Source organism: Callithrix jacchus, chromosome 9 (genome assembly GCF_049354715.1).
Source record: "Callithrix jacchus isolate 240 chromosome 9, calJac240_pri, whole genome shotgun sequence".
Taxonomy (NCBI): Eukaryota; Metazoa; Chordata; class Mammalia; order Primates; family Cebidae; genus Callithrix; species Callithrix jacchus.
Genome location: NC_133510.1, coordinates 98,332,498 through 98,345,627, shown reverse-complemented (window position 1 = coordinate 98,345,627; position 13,130 = coordinate 98,332,498). Strand labels below are relative to the sequence as shown.

Here is a 13,130-nt window from a genome sequence, read left to right as displayed (position 1 = left end):
TTAAGCTAAAAGGGTCCAATAAAATTGGACTAATTAAACTACTCACAGATAGCATGCTTCTAATTTCTCCGGTTGACCTAGATGAAAAATTTACTGCCTCTTGTCCATCTTCTTTTTTGATCCATACATTTCTTTCTTTGATGATTCCCACTTGTTTCTCCATAAGAACCACAATACAAAATGGCCACTGAATTGGAGGGCGTGCCTCTGTCGTTACTAAGCATTTTTCTATCAGAAGCAGCGCCTTGAAAAAAATCTGAACATTATTTCTTCAGTGCTGTTATTACTCAGCAACTACAGATGAAGGTAATAGGAAGAGTGGAGTTTTAAAAACGTCTTCAAAGGATGTTTTTAGTATTAGTGTTTATTTAAAAGTTTTTAAATAAACCAAGAAAAAGTAAGACACATATATTAAGTTTGATTGCAGGCTTCTAATATTTTCCACTGAAATCCTATCCAATTAATCTTATATGAGATATAGTAAATAGCAAACATTTTTAAAAAGGATAACTTAAGATCTTCCTATACAACAGTACAAATGTACTTAAGCACAATACTATCTAAGTCCAAAATCTAAATAAAAATCAAACATACCTATCAAAAGAAAGACTATGAGAGGCAATGGGAGAAAACTGACTTACACAGCTTTATATTCTACTGACTAAAAATCAAGAACAGCAATGGATTGTCTTAACTAAGTGGAGAGAAGCCAGTAATGGTAGATTGATATCTCCCTGGTTCTGATGCTACTTTTAGTATTATTTGACATCTAGCTAATTAACTGGTACATATTGGTCACTTAACTGAATGCAGAGCAGAAGCAAGGGGAGGAAGCAAAACATTTTCAACTGCTTTAAACCAAAGGCCAGGCCAGGCACGGTGGCTCAAGCCTGTAATCTCAGCACTTTGGGAGGGTGAGGTGGGTGGATCACGAGGTCAGGAGTTCAAGACTAGACTGGCCAACATGGTGAAACCCCTGTCTCTGTTTAAAAAAAACAAAAAAAAAAACAAAAACAAAGGCCAGAAGATCAAACACAATTGTCAAAATGTTGGATGTGAGGAGAGTATGCAATAAACTTTAATATAATGTTTGGACATTATGAGATAACACGAAACTTCATGTCTTTTGCTTCTTATCCCAAAATTAAAAAAAAAAAAAAAAGGAGAGATAACTGGACACAATGGCTCACGTAGGATGAGGTGACAGGGGAGATAGCTTGAGCCTGTGAGTTCAAGACAGCAGTGAGCTATGATTGCGCCACTATACTCCAGCCTGGATGACAGAGTGAGACTGTCTCAAAGAAAAAAGGAAAAGAAAAAGAAGGAAAGAGTCTGCAAGGACAGGGCAAGATATATACAGAAGTCGAAAATCCAGGCGGAGCATGGTGGCTTACGCCTGTAATCTCAGCACTTAGGGAGGCCGAGGTGGGCAGATTACCTGAGGTTAAGAGTTTGAGACCAGCCTGGCCAACATGGTAAAACCCCATCTCTATTAAAAATACAAAAAAAAAAATAAATAAATAAATAACCGGGCATGGTGCTACACCTGTGGCCCCAGCTGCTTGGGAGGTTGAGGCAGGAGAATCGCTTGAACATGGGCAGCAGAAGTTGCAGGGAGCTGAGATCATGATGCCACTGCACTCCAGCCTGGGTGACAGAGATTCCATCTCATAAAAAAAAAAATCAATTTTAATAAAGGTCTTAATGAGATACAAGGTTAAAAGTTGTGGATTAATCAGCAAAAACCTCAACAATAAGATACAGGAGGCTATACACTGTCAACTACATAAATTATAATGCAGATTTTAAAATAAAGGACGTTCTCAAATATATTATTTCAAATAAAAAGTAATGGGGACACTGATTTGCTGTAGTGGGAACAATAACAACAGGAAGTCTCAATGGATACTTGAGCAATTTTTTGAGCAATACTCAAAAAATCCAGAGGCAATGAAGTTAGTACCCTTTTTTTTTGCTTTGAGACAGTCTCGCTCTGTCGCCCAGGCTAGAATGCAGTGGCACAATCTCAGCTCACTGAAACCTCTGTCTCCTGGGTTCAAGCAATTCTCTTACCTCAGCCTCAGAGTAGCTGGGATTACAGGTGCCCGTCATTATACCCAGCTAATTTTTACACTTTTAGTAGAAATGGGGTTTCACCATGTTGGCCAGGCTGGTCTCGAACTCCTGACCTCAGGTGACCCGCCTGCCTTGGCCTCCCAAAGTGCTGGGATTACGGGTGTGAGCCACCATGCCAGGCCCAAGTTAATATACTCGCTAACACTTTCTAACACTGTGCCCCTGTTGAGTACACTGAGCTTTGGGCCTTTTCTCTAAAATCTTAAGGCATGATTTGCTTCTAGGAACTCAGAGAACACCTAGTACAGAATCAGGGAAAACTAAAATTGAGTCAGGATTTCTAATATGAAAAGATACTGGAAATAAGTAGATTCTCTTCCTGTATTTCTTAATTAATGAAAGCCTCTAAGGGCCTACTCTCATTTACTCAACCTACTAGATAGTTTGCAAATCCCCTAGAATGGATTTAAGAAAAATTTCATACCAAAGGATAATATGGTATAAAGGATGATCCTGGGAAACAAAAGCTCTAGAGAAATTAAGTGATTTATTCAGAATTTCATTGCTAATTTATGTCAGTCAGTCTCTTGACTCCTAATCTAGTCCTCTTTCCACAATGCTTTTAAAAAAATGAAAACCTTTAATATAGCTGTATATAAAATACCAAGGTAACTACAAAAAATAATGTAGGCACAGCATGTTTCATAGCTTGAGACAAAGGGACTTACATTTTAATAAACGTAATTAAAAATACATAAAAGAGAGACAAACTTCCTACTCTTCTTGAATGTTTAGATGTACAAGACAAAAAAATCTAAAACTAAACTGGAGCCCCAAGGATCTGTGAAGAAGCCAAAACAGAAGAAATCACACAACATAAGCAGAAAAAAAAGCAAACTTGGTCCCCAAGAATAATTTTTATAAAATCATATTAAATATGTAATTTCTTCTTCTTGCATATCTTGGTTATAAACTGGAGTTGGTGTTTTGTTTTTGTCTTTGTTTTGAGACAGGGTCTTACCTCATTGCCCAGACTAGAGTGGAATGCTGCAAACACAGCTCACTGCAGCCTCAACCTCCTGGGCTCAAGCAATCCTCCCACCTCCATCCCCCAAGCAGCTGGGACTGCAGGTACATGGCACCAGCCAATTTTTAAATTTTCTGTAGATATGGGGTCTCACTATGATGCCCGGGCTTGTCTTGAACTCCTGAGCTCAGGTGATCTTCTAATCGCAGCCTCCTAAATTGTTGGGATTACAAGTGTGAATAACCACATCTGGCTAGACTTGGTCTTAATGGTCAATCTTTGATGTCAATAGAGTTGTGATTTAATAACACTATTAATAAGTACTCCTTCTATTATAGATAGCGGTAGCATGAATTTTGATATGGTTTTAATCTCAGCTACTACTTGGAATTCAATTATTTTACATAATACAACTTTAGGGCTTTATGTTTGACAAACTGATGTTCCTCAGAGATGTATAATAACTTTTAAAAATAAAAAGAAAGGGGAATCTCTCGAGGAAGAGAGAAATTTTTTAAAACTTTCTTTTAAATGTGAAAGGTTTTGTGAGTCATTTCCTTTCATTTAACTGATTAGGTGCTACGGGGAAAAAAGCAAAAGCTGAACATACTTCCAACAATGGGTTAACATTTAATAATTTACACAGAAGTATAAAAGACATAGGAGAAATCGTGACAAAATGGGCAAAAATTATCTTTCTTAGCTAGGAACAAACAAAAAAGAAGAATGAATTTAAACCAACACCAAAAACAGTAAAGAGTTCACTCAGAGAATAAGGTTATCAAGGCAAGAGATTTGAGTAAAAGATCCCTTGAATACAACATTGTCCCTATTAGAAGAAAGTTACAAAAGAATGGTTTAAATGTACTTCAAATGATGCAAAGAGATATAAAAATTAGTCTTTCAGACTTTTCAGATTTTAAAAGTCTTATTTCCAGGCACTCTAGGAATAGCAGGGTTTAAGACAGAATAAATGACCTGAAGTTTCTGTAATTAAAAGTTAAGGCCAGGTGCTGCCATTCATGTCTGTAATCCCAGAACTTTGGGAGGCCAAGGCAGGAGGATCACTTGAGCCTGGGCAACATGTCAAAACCCACTCTCTGCAAAAAAATACAAAAAAGTGGCTGGGCATGGTGGCTCACACCTGTAATCCCAGTACTTTTGGAGGCTGAGGTGAGAGGATCACCCGAGGTTAGGAGTTCAAGACCAGCCTAGCCCAAATGGTGAAAACCCATCTCTACTAAAATACAAAAATTAGCCAGGTAGTGGTGGTGTATGCCTATAATCCCAGCTACTCAGGAGGATGAGGCAGGAGAATTGCTTGTAACTTGGGAGGTGGAGGTTGCTGTGACCTGAGATCATGCCACTGCACTATAGTCTGGGTGACAAAAGCGAAACTGCATCTCAAAAAAAAAAATTAGTCGGGTGTGATGGCACATGCCTGTAGTCCCAGCTACTTGGGAGGCTGAGATGGGGTAATTACTTGAGTCTGGGAAGTCAAGGCTGCAGTGAGCAGTGATCATTCCATTGGAGGCCAGCCTGGCGACAGATTAAGAATCTGTCTAAAACACAGCTCCGCAAGCAACATCAGAACTTCACCACCTTTCTAAGGTAACTGGAGAATTCTTACTCTCAAAACACTAATGAATGATGACAATAACAGAGTAAAACAACAATCTTGGTATTTCACATTTATTTTGCTAATATTCATGTTAGACGTAGTATCCATCATTTTCTAAACTTTGTTCTGCTGCTTTCAGCCTAAGAGGTCCAAGACTGAGGTTATACTATCCTCAATTCAGCATCTTAGAGAAGAATGATGGTAGAAGATTTTGATTTAAATAAATGGTCTTATAGAAGGAGGAGTCAGGCTCAAATATAATAGAATTAACCTTGAAAGTCTATAGGGAATCTAGCTCTGATAAAATGAAGGTGGTCAGATTCTAGTAGAAATGGGAATTGGACCTGGGCACATCACTCTTCCTTTCCTCCCTTGCTTAGTCCTTCTCTTATATCATCTTTCAGTGCACATTTACTCTTCTCAGACTAAGAGGACTCCATGTGACCACTGGAAGGAGAAATACAAATGACTCAAAATATAAGAGAATATGGTAAAATTTACAAATAATCCAAGAAATAGAAATTAAAACAAGATACCTCAAAGAGTTTTAAGGAAAGGGATGTCGTTAGGATACTCAGCAAAAATCTGCATGATTTAGGTAAATCTCAAGACACAAATGAGTCTGATTTCTGACTCTGAAGATCATTAAAATAACAGTATTACAAAAAAATATAATGAAAAAATCACGGTTAAATTATTTTATGGGAAGTGATGTTAGGCTCTATGATATATCGATATGGTAAACTTGCTTGTTTAGTCTGTATTCTATAATCCTTCTCCAGTGTATCTCTTGTATTACAGAGGCAGGAAAGCTACATCTGAAATTTCCCAAATTATCTGGCAGCTAGGCTTCTAGATATAAATTAGATTTTCCCCAAGCAGGTGTACTGCATGAGAGATTTGGAAGGTGGAAAAGAAGCAGAAATCCACTTCTTGTGCCTTTGGCTTTTGTTTCATTTGTTTGTTTGTTTGTTTTTAAGTAAAGGCAAGGTCTCAAACTGTCACCAAGGCAGAGTGAGGTGGCCTCATCATAGCTCATTACAGCCTTGAACTCCTAGGTTTAAGCAATCCTCCTGCCTCAGCCTCCTGAGTAGTCAGGGCTACAGGTACATGCCACCATGCCCAGCTAATTCTTTAAAATTATATTTTGTAGAAACAAGGTCTCACTATGTTGCCCAGGCTTGTCTGAAACTGCTGGCCTCAAGTAATCCTCCCACTCCTGGCCTTGTTCTTTCGCTTGTCCATTTGTTCTCTCATTCCTTCTCTTCCCTCCCTCCTTCTCTTTCTCTTTTTTGGCTATGAAACAAAGCTGTGGAGGCAAAACGTTTCTATAACAGTATTCTAATATTGACTCTCCAGGTTCTTGGTAACACAGCTGCAGTTGTGGTAGAAACAATAGAGAGACTTCAAGTTCCAATACCAATGTATCACTTTGTTAGGTTACTGAGGGGCAGATGTGGTGATGGCTTCTAATTCCTGGATTGTAACTATAATCATTATCACGTGTTCTTGCCTTCATGCACACAGCAACTTTGATAGAGCTTGATACTATAAGCCTTCCAGCGATAACCTAATCACTAATTCCCTCTGTTAAATTTTTTTGTGGTTATGGTACATAGACAAGTTTCTGTTTTCTTCAGTGGTACTGGTCTACAGCCTGTTAGGAACCAGGACCACACAGCACTGGTACGGGTCCCTGGCCTCTTAGGAACACAGCCCACCACCGGCAGGCAGGTGGGCCTGTGGATGAGTGAGCATTACTATCTGAGCTCGCCTCCTGTTAGATCAGTGGCAGATTAGATTCTTATAGGAGCAGAAACCCTATTGTGAACTGTGTGAGGGATCTAGGTTGCGTGCTCCTTATGAGAATCTAATACCTGATGATCTGAGGCGGAACAGTTTCATCCTGAAACCATCCCCCATCCGTGGCAAACCTGTCTTCCATGAAACCAGTCCTGTTGCCAAAAACCAGTAGCTGTGCATTAGGATGCATAGCTGACACAGTACTTAGTATCTAGAAGTAGGGCTGACATAGCAAAACCTGTAATATGTTCCACCGGCCGAGTAATCAAGTGGTAGATGGCAAGAAAACATTGTGCCAATAAACTTTTATTTCTGCAAAAGAAGGCCTTTCTCAGTCAGTGGCCTGAGATCTAAGTTGAATGAAAGTGGTAATAGTAGAGGAGGGGGTTACAGTTCTTATAGGTGGTAAAGCCCAATGGCTGCCCCAGGCCTTTCCCGAGAAGAATCCCCCAACAAGAGTAACAATTTAGCTGGATGTGGTGGCACATGCCTGTAGTCTCAGCTACTAAGGAGGCTGAGGTGGGAGGATCACCTGAGCCAGGAGTTGGAGGCTGCAGTGAGTTATGATGGTAACACTGCATTCCAGCCTAGGCAACAGAACAAGACCCTGCCTCAAAAAAGAAAAAAAAGTTGTGGCTTTAGATACAGAAATGCAATCACTAACAAATGGTAGTCCTACAGGGAAAGAATTCAGACAACAAACACCTAAACCTCTCTGGCACCCTTTCCTCCATCCTCTGATCTGCAGATCCTTCCCACTGGCTGAACCTAAATGGAACCCAGAGTACAAGGGAAAACAGGTGGATCCAGTCTATGATGATCAGGGTGGAATCATGGGTCTGAGGGACACATGGAGAAAAAATAATCACCAATAACATCAATCCTTCAACTATACACTTGGGTATTAATTAAGAACTAAAAATGGAACTTACACAACTGTGAGACAAACTACATTTCAAAACTTATATGATACAACTGAAGCAGTACTCAGGGAAATTTATAGCCTTACAAGTTATTTGGGGCATTTAGGTTTTTAACTCAAGAAGCTAAAGAAAACAGGAAAAAAAAAACCCAGCAAAACAAACACAAATAAATGAATGGAAATAGATAAAAGTAGAAATTAAAAAAAAAATTAAAACCACAAACAAATTCAATAGAACTGATCAAACAAAACCAGCAACTAGTTCTTTGAAAAGTCTATCTATCTGGGGCCAGGCACAGTGGCTCATGCTGTAATCCCAGCACTTTGGGAGGTGGAGGTAAAAATGGAACTTATACAAGTTAACAAATCACCTGAGGTCAGGAGTTCAAGACCAGCTCAGCCAACATGGTGAAAACTCATCTCTACTAAAAATACAAAAATTAGCTAGGTATGGTGATGGGTGCCTGTAATTCCAGCTACTTGGGAGGCTGAATCGGGAGAATTGCTTGAACCCGGGAGGGGAGGTTGCAGCGAGCCAAGATCATGCCATTGCACTCCAGCCTGGGCGACAAGAGTGAAACTCTGTTTCAAAAAGAAGAAAAATCTATCTGGTAAGCAGATACTCCAGCACATCTACAAAAAACAAAAAGAAAAACAGCAACAATAAGATCTAATTTGTGCTATAAATGAAACTAAAAATTAAAAGACTACTAAGAATATATCAATAATTTTGAAAACGTAGATAAAAAGCAATTTGCTGGAAAAATTTAATAAAAGGTAACATTTACTGAGTGTTTACAATGTGTCAGGTACTCATCTAAGTAATTCACTTATATTAAACCATGTAATACTCAAAACTACCTTATGAGATAGAGACGTTATTTCTATTTAATATGGAGAAAACTGAAGCTCAGACAAGTTAAGTAACCTGCTCAAAGTCACATTAACTAAAATAGCTGACTTAGGATTTCTTAGGCTGTCCAGCTTCAGAGCCCATATCTTTAACTATATTACACTGCCTTTCCAAATAAAAAAGTTACCGAAATAGAAAATTGTAACTGAGCAATAACCGTAGAAGAAATTGAACTGATAGACAACATTCTTTTCCCCAGGTAAGGCCAATTTAGCTATATTCTGAAGAAGTAGATAATTCTCATTTTGTAAAATCAGGCCTAGAGCGCAGAACGAGATGCGAAGCTGCCTGACTCATGTAGAAGGCAAGCAATAAATGTTCACAGATTGGAAGATTCAATATTGTAAAGATGTTAAGTTTCCCCAAATTAATTTATAGCTTTAAAGCTATTTCAATCAAAGTCTCAGTAGTTTTTTTGTTTTGTTTTGTTTTGAACTAAAACTGACAGGCTGATTCTAAAACTTATATGAAAATATAATGGTCCAAGAATATCCAAAGGTAATCTTGGAGAAAAATACAGCTGAAGCGTCTTATGCTATCAGATAGTAAAACCCATTTTTTAAATTATAGTAATTAAAATAATGTGATATTAACACAAGAAGAGACAAAATGATCAATGGCAAAGAAGAAAGGGTCTAGAAAGAGAGCCACATATAAAAGGTACCCTGATTTATGACAAAGGCAACACTACAGTTCGGTGGGGAAAAAAATGATGCAGTAAATGGTGCCAGGTCAACCGGACATCCATATGGAAAAAAAAAAAATGTTGATCTTCACTTGTTACCATACAAAAATCAGTAGCAGATGGATGACAGATCTAAATGTGAAAAGGTCAAATAAAGCTTTTAAAGAATTATAATAAAGAGCTTCTGTTCATTGAAGGACACAATTAAGAGAGTATAGAGGCCACATACAGCCAAAGATAAGATATATGAGGTATATACAGTTGTCTCTGTATTCACGGAGAATTGGTCACAGGTCTAGGGCAAATACCCAATCCATGGATGCTCAAGTCCCTTATATAAAATGGCATAGTATTTGTGTATAACATACACATATTCTCCCACATACTTTAAATCATCTTTAGATTATTTGTAATACCTAATATAATGTGAACACTATGTAAATACTTGTTATCCTGTATAGTTTTTTATTTGTATCATTTTTTGAATATTTTTGAGTATTCATTTATTTAGAGATACGGTCTCACTCTGTCACCCAGGCTGGAATACAGTGGTTTAATCATAGCTCACTGCAACCTCAAATTCCTGGGCTCAAACAATCTTCTGCCTCAGTCTCTGGAGTAGCTGGCATTACAGGCATGCATCACCACTCCTGGTTAATTTTTTTTTTTTTAATATGCAGGGTCTCACTAATGTTGACCAGGTTGTTCTCAAACTCCTGGCTTCAAGCAATACTCCCACCTTGGCCTCCCAAAGTGCTGGGATTATAGGCATGAACCACCTTGCTGAGCCTGAGTATTTACTTTTTTTTTTTTTTTTTTTTTTTTAAATGGAATCTCATTCTGCCACCCAAAGCAACCTCTGCCTCCCCGATTCAAGCGATTCTCATGCCTCAGCCTCTGGAGTAGCTGGGACTACAGGTGCACGCCACCACTCCTGGCTAGTTTTTACTTTTTTTAGTAGAGATGGGGTTTTGACATGTTGGCCAGGCTAGTCTCGAACTCCTGGCCTCAAGTGATCCACCTGGCTCAGCTGGGATTACAGGTGTGAGCCACAGTTGGTGAATCTGCAGCTGTGGAAACTCAGCTAAGGAGGGCCAACTGCATATCTAGCAAAGGACTTGTATCCAGTATATGTAAAGAATTCCTTCAAATCAGTAAGAAAAAGAGACAACCCAGTAGAAAAATATGCAAGAAATTTGACATGGCTTCACAAAGTGGATATACAATTGGCCAATTAACACATTAAAAATCTTAACTTCTTTATCAAGGAAATACAAATTAAAACCTCAAGGAGATACCAGAATATAACCACTAAAATGATAAAAAGAAAAAAGACTCAAATTAGCAAGTGTTGGTGAGGATGTGGGGCAATGGGACCTCTCACACATCCCTGGCTGGAGTATAAATTGGTATAACCACTTTGGAATAAAGTTTGGCAATATCTATGGAAATATCTATGTATTTCCTATGACCCAGCAATTCCATTCCTACAGATATATCCACCAGAAATATGTTTAACCAAACACATACAAAAAGGTTCACAATAGCACTACTTTAAAATTGGGAACTACTCAATAACCATCAATAGAAGAATAAAGTTAAAAATGATCATATATTCACATGGAATACTATACAGAAATAAAAATTGTCATGTAACAATATGGACGGATCTCATAAATAAAGCAGAGAGAAAAAAAATCAGAAATAAGAGAGCAATACATGGAAATTCACAGTATCTAAACAATAAAAATAGACAAAATTAATCTAGGTTATTATGCCTAAATAGTGGTCATTTTATGGTAAGGAGTAGTGACGGCAAAGGTCCAGGAGGGAGCATCTGGTATGCTGGTGATGTTGTTTCTTTTTTCATTTTTTAAGGGCAGGGCCTGGCTCTGTCATTGAGGCTAGAGTGCAGCGGTGCGATAATGGCTCACTGCAGCCTTTACCTCCCCAGACTCAAGCGATTCTCCCACCTAAGCCTCCGGAGTAGCTGGGACTACAGGCATGTGCTTGCTACCACGCCCAGCTAATTTTTGTATTTTTTGTAGAGATAGGATATCACCATATTGTCCAGGCTGGTCTCAAACTCCTGGGTTCAAGGGATCCATATGCCTCAGCCTCCCTAAGTACTAAGATTACAGGTGTGAGCCATCATGCCCTGCCTGTCCTGTTTCTTGATCTGGGTGCTGGTTACATGGGTGTGCTCAACATGTGAAAATATAAAGGTATGTACACTTGTGATCTGTGCCCAGTCCTTATGCAAACTGTACTGCAATAAAAAGTGTGTATAACAAAAAGCAAATAAACAACAAACTGGAAATTTTTCTACAGGCATGACAAAGGCTTTATAATATATGAAAAACCCATGCAAGTCAATTTTTCAAAAGCTGGCATCTAAGAAGAAAACAGGCAACACATGAAGAGAAATGTTCAAGCAAAGAAATAAAAATGGCTAATGTATAAATGAACAAAATGTAAATTAAAACAATAGAATGTTATTTTCACCTATCAAATTAGCAAAGATTAAAGAAAGCTGTTAAGGCTGTTGCTGAGGATTTGGTGAAACCAATACTCTTATTCTTAATGGAAACCTGAATTGGTATAACCTTTCTGCATAAGTCTTAATGGTTCATGTTCTTTGACGCACTAGTTCTACTTCTACAAACTATTCTGAGGAAAATCGGAGTTAGAGTTAAAGAAACACGTATCAGTGTTGACTACAATGGTATTTTGAAAAAAGTAAAGGTTATAATAAGATATACATGAGAGGATAGTATAATATTACTGTTTTCAAAGAATGATGAATGGGAAAACATTCATGATAAAGTCAAGTGAAAAATATACACAAAATTCTATGTGGTATACCTTTTGTGTTAAAAAAAGTCACACAAACATTGTGTCTTAATATAGAGGCTAAAAAAATTACACACACATAAACACATCTGCATAGAAATAAAGTCTATAAGAACGCAAACCATACTGTTAATAGTGGCCATCTTTGGGTGTTGGGATAATGGATGATTTTAATTTGGGGGCTTATTTTCTACAATAAAATGTTTCTTAAGCATATATTACTATTATATCCAGAAATAAAAAATAATGGGTTAAAAAAAAATACGTCCATTAGTTACGCTTACTCTAGAAATCTATTTCTCTCTCCTTCAACAACCACATTTAATCTATAAACATTGCCTCGATTTTAGCTTAGAAATGTCTGTCCAAGCCATTGTTCCATTACTTATTTTCTCGTTTCCAAAATTCAGGCCCTTGTCTTCCCTAATGAATGCCACATATCTAGAATCTTCGTTTCGGTAAAATGGCCACATTTTCCACTGCTTCTACATTTTCGCCACATCAAGCCACTTTACACGGCCACCCTCCTCCACACCCCGCCCCTAAAAATGCACACCAGGTACTTTCACATTTCCTAAGCTTGGCATACTCAGTTCTATTTCCCCGTAATGTATTTTCTCCTGTCGGTTTTTCTAATCCAATTCATAGATTCACTTCGGATATTGAGTACTGGGTGTAGCCTCTGGGTGGCCGCAAGAGCAGAAATTAATCCTTCAATGACAGTTTGTATATATTTCAACATTTAACATTGTGTCCTGTCTGTGCCCCGCTTTCTAACTGTATGGGACGAGACACCTCATTTTTAAATTTTCTTAAAATCTAGTTGGATGAATGAAAGTAAAGCATACATATGCAATACATGTATGTACAGGGGTGTGAGTTTTGACCTGTGTGTCTGATAGAAAAATGGCAGAAACACTCGCCCGATTTTTTTCATTCAAGATGGCAGAGAACGTCTTAAAATAGTCCCACACAAAAGCATTCACATCTAGAGTCTCGAGTCAGAAGAACCGGCTACACCTAGCGCAACAGCAAAGGACAAAAGAATCGAATCTAGATGCTGAGTTGCCCCGGCCCTAACCATCCACGGTAGGTCCCCCATATAGACTTTAAACCGTGTTAGAAAACCGGCACCTGCTGCCTTAATTCCGAGGGCCACACCTTGACGGTGAACAGTGACCTGAAGCACTTCTGGATACTGACCCCAAAAAAATCGTGGATGGAAAAGGA

At 38.3% G+C, this 13,130-nt stretch overlaps 1 protein-coding gene across 9 annotated transcripts in view; it reads right to left on the bottom strand.

Annotated features, from left to right (window-relative positions):
* Window positions 1-13,130, bottom strand: part of VEZT (vezatin, adherens junctions transmembrane protein) — a 79,818-nt gene that overhangs the window by 66,197 nt on the left and 491 nt on the right. The window lies entirely within an intron of this gene.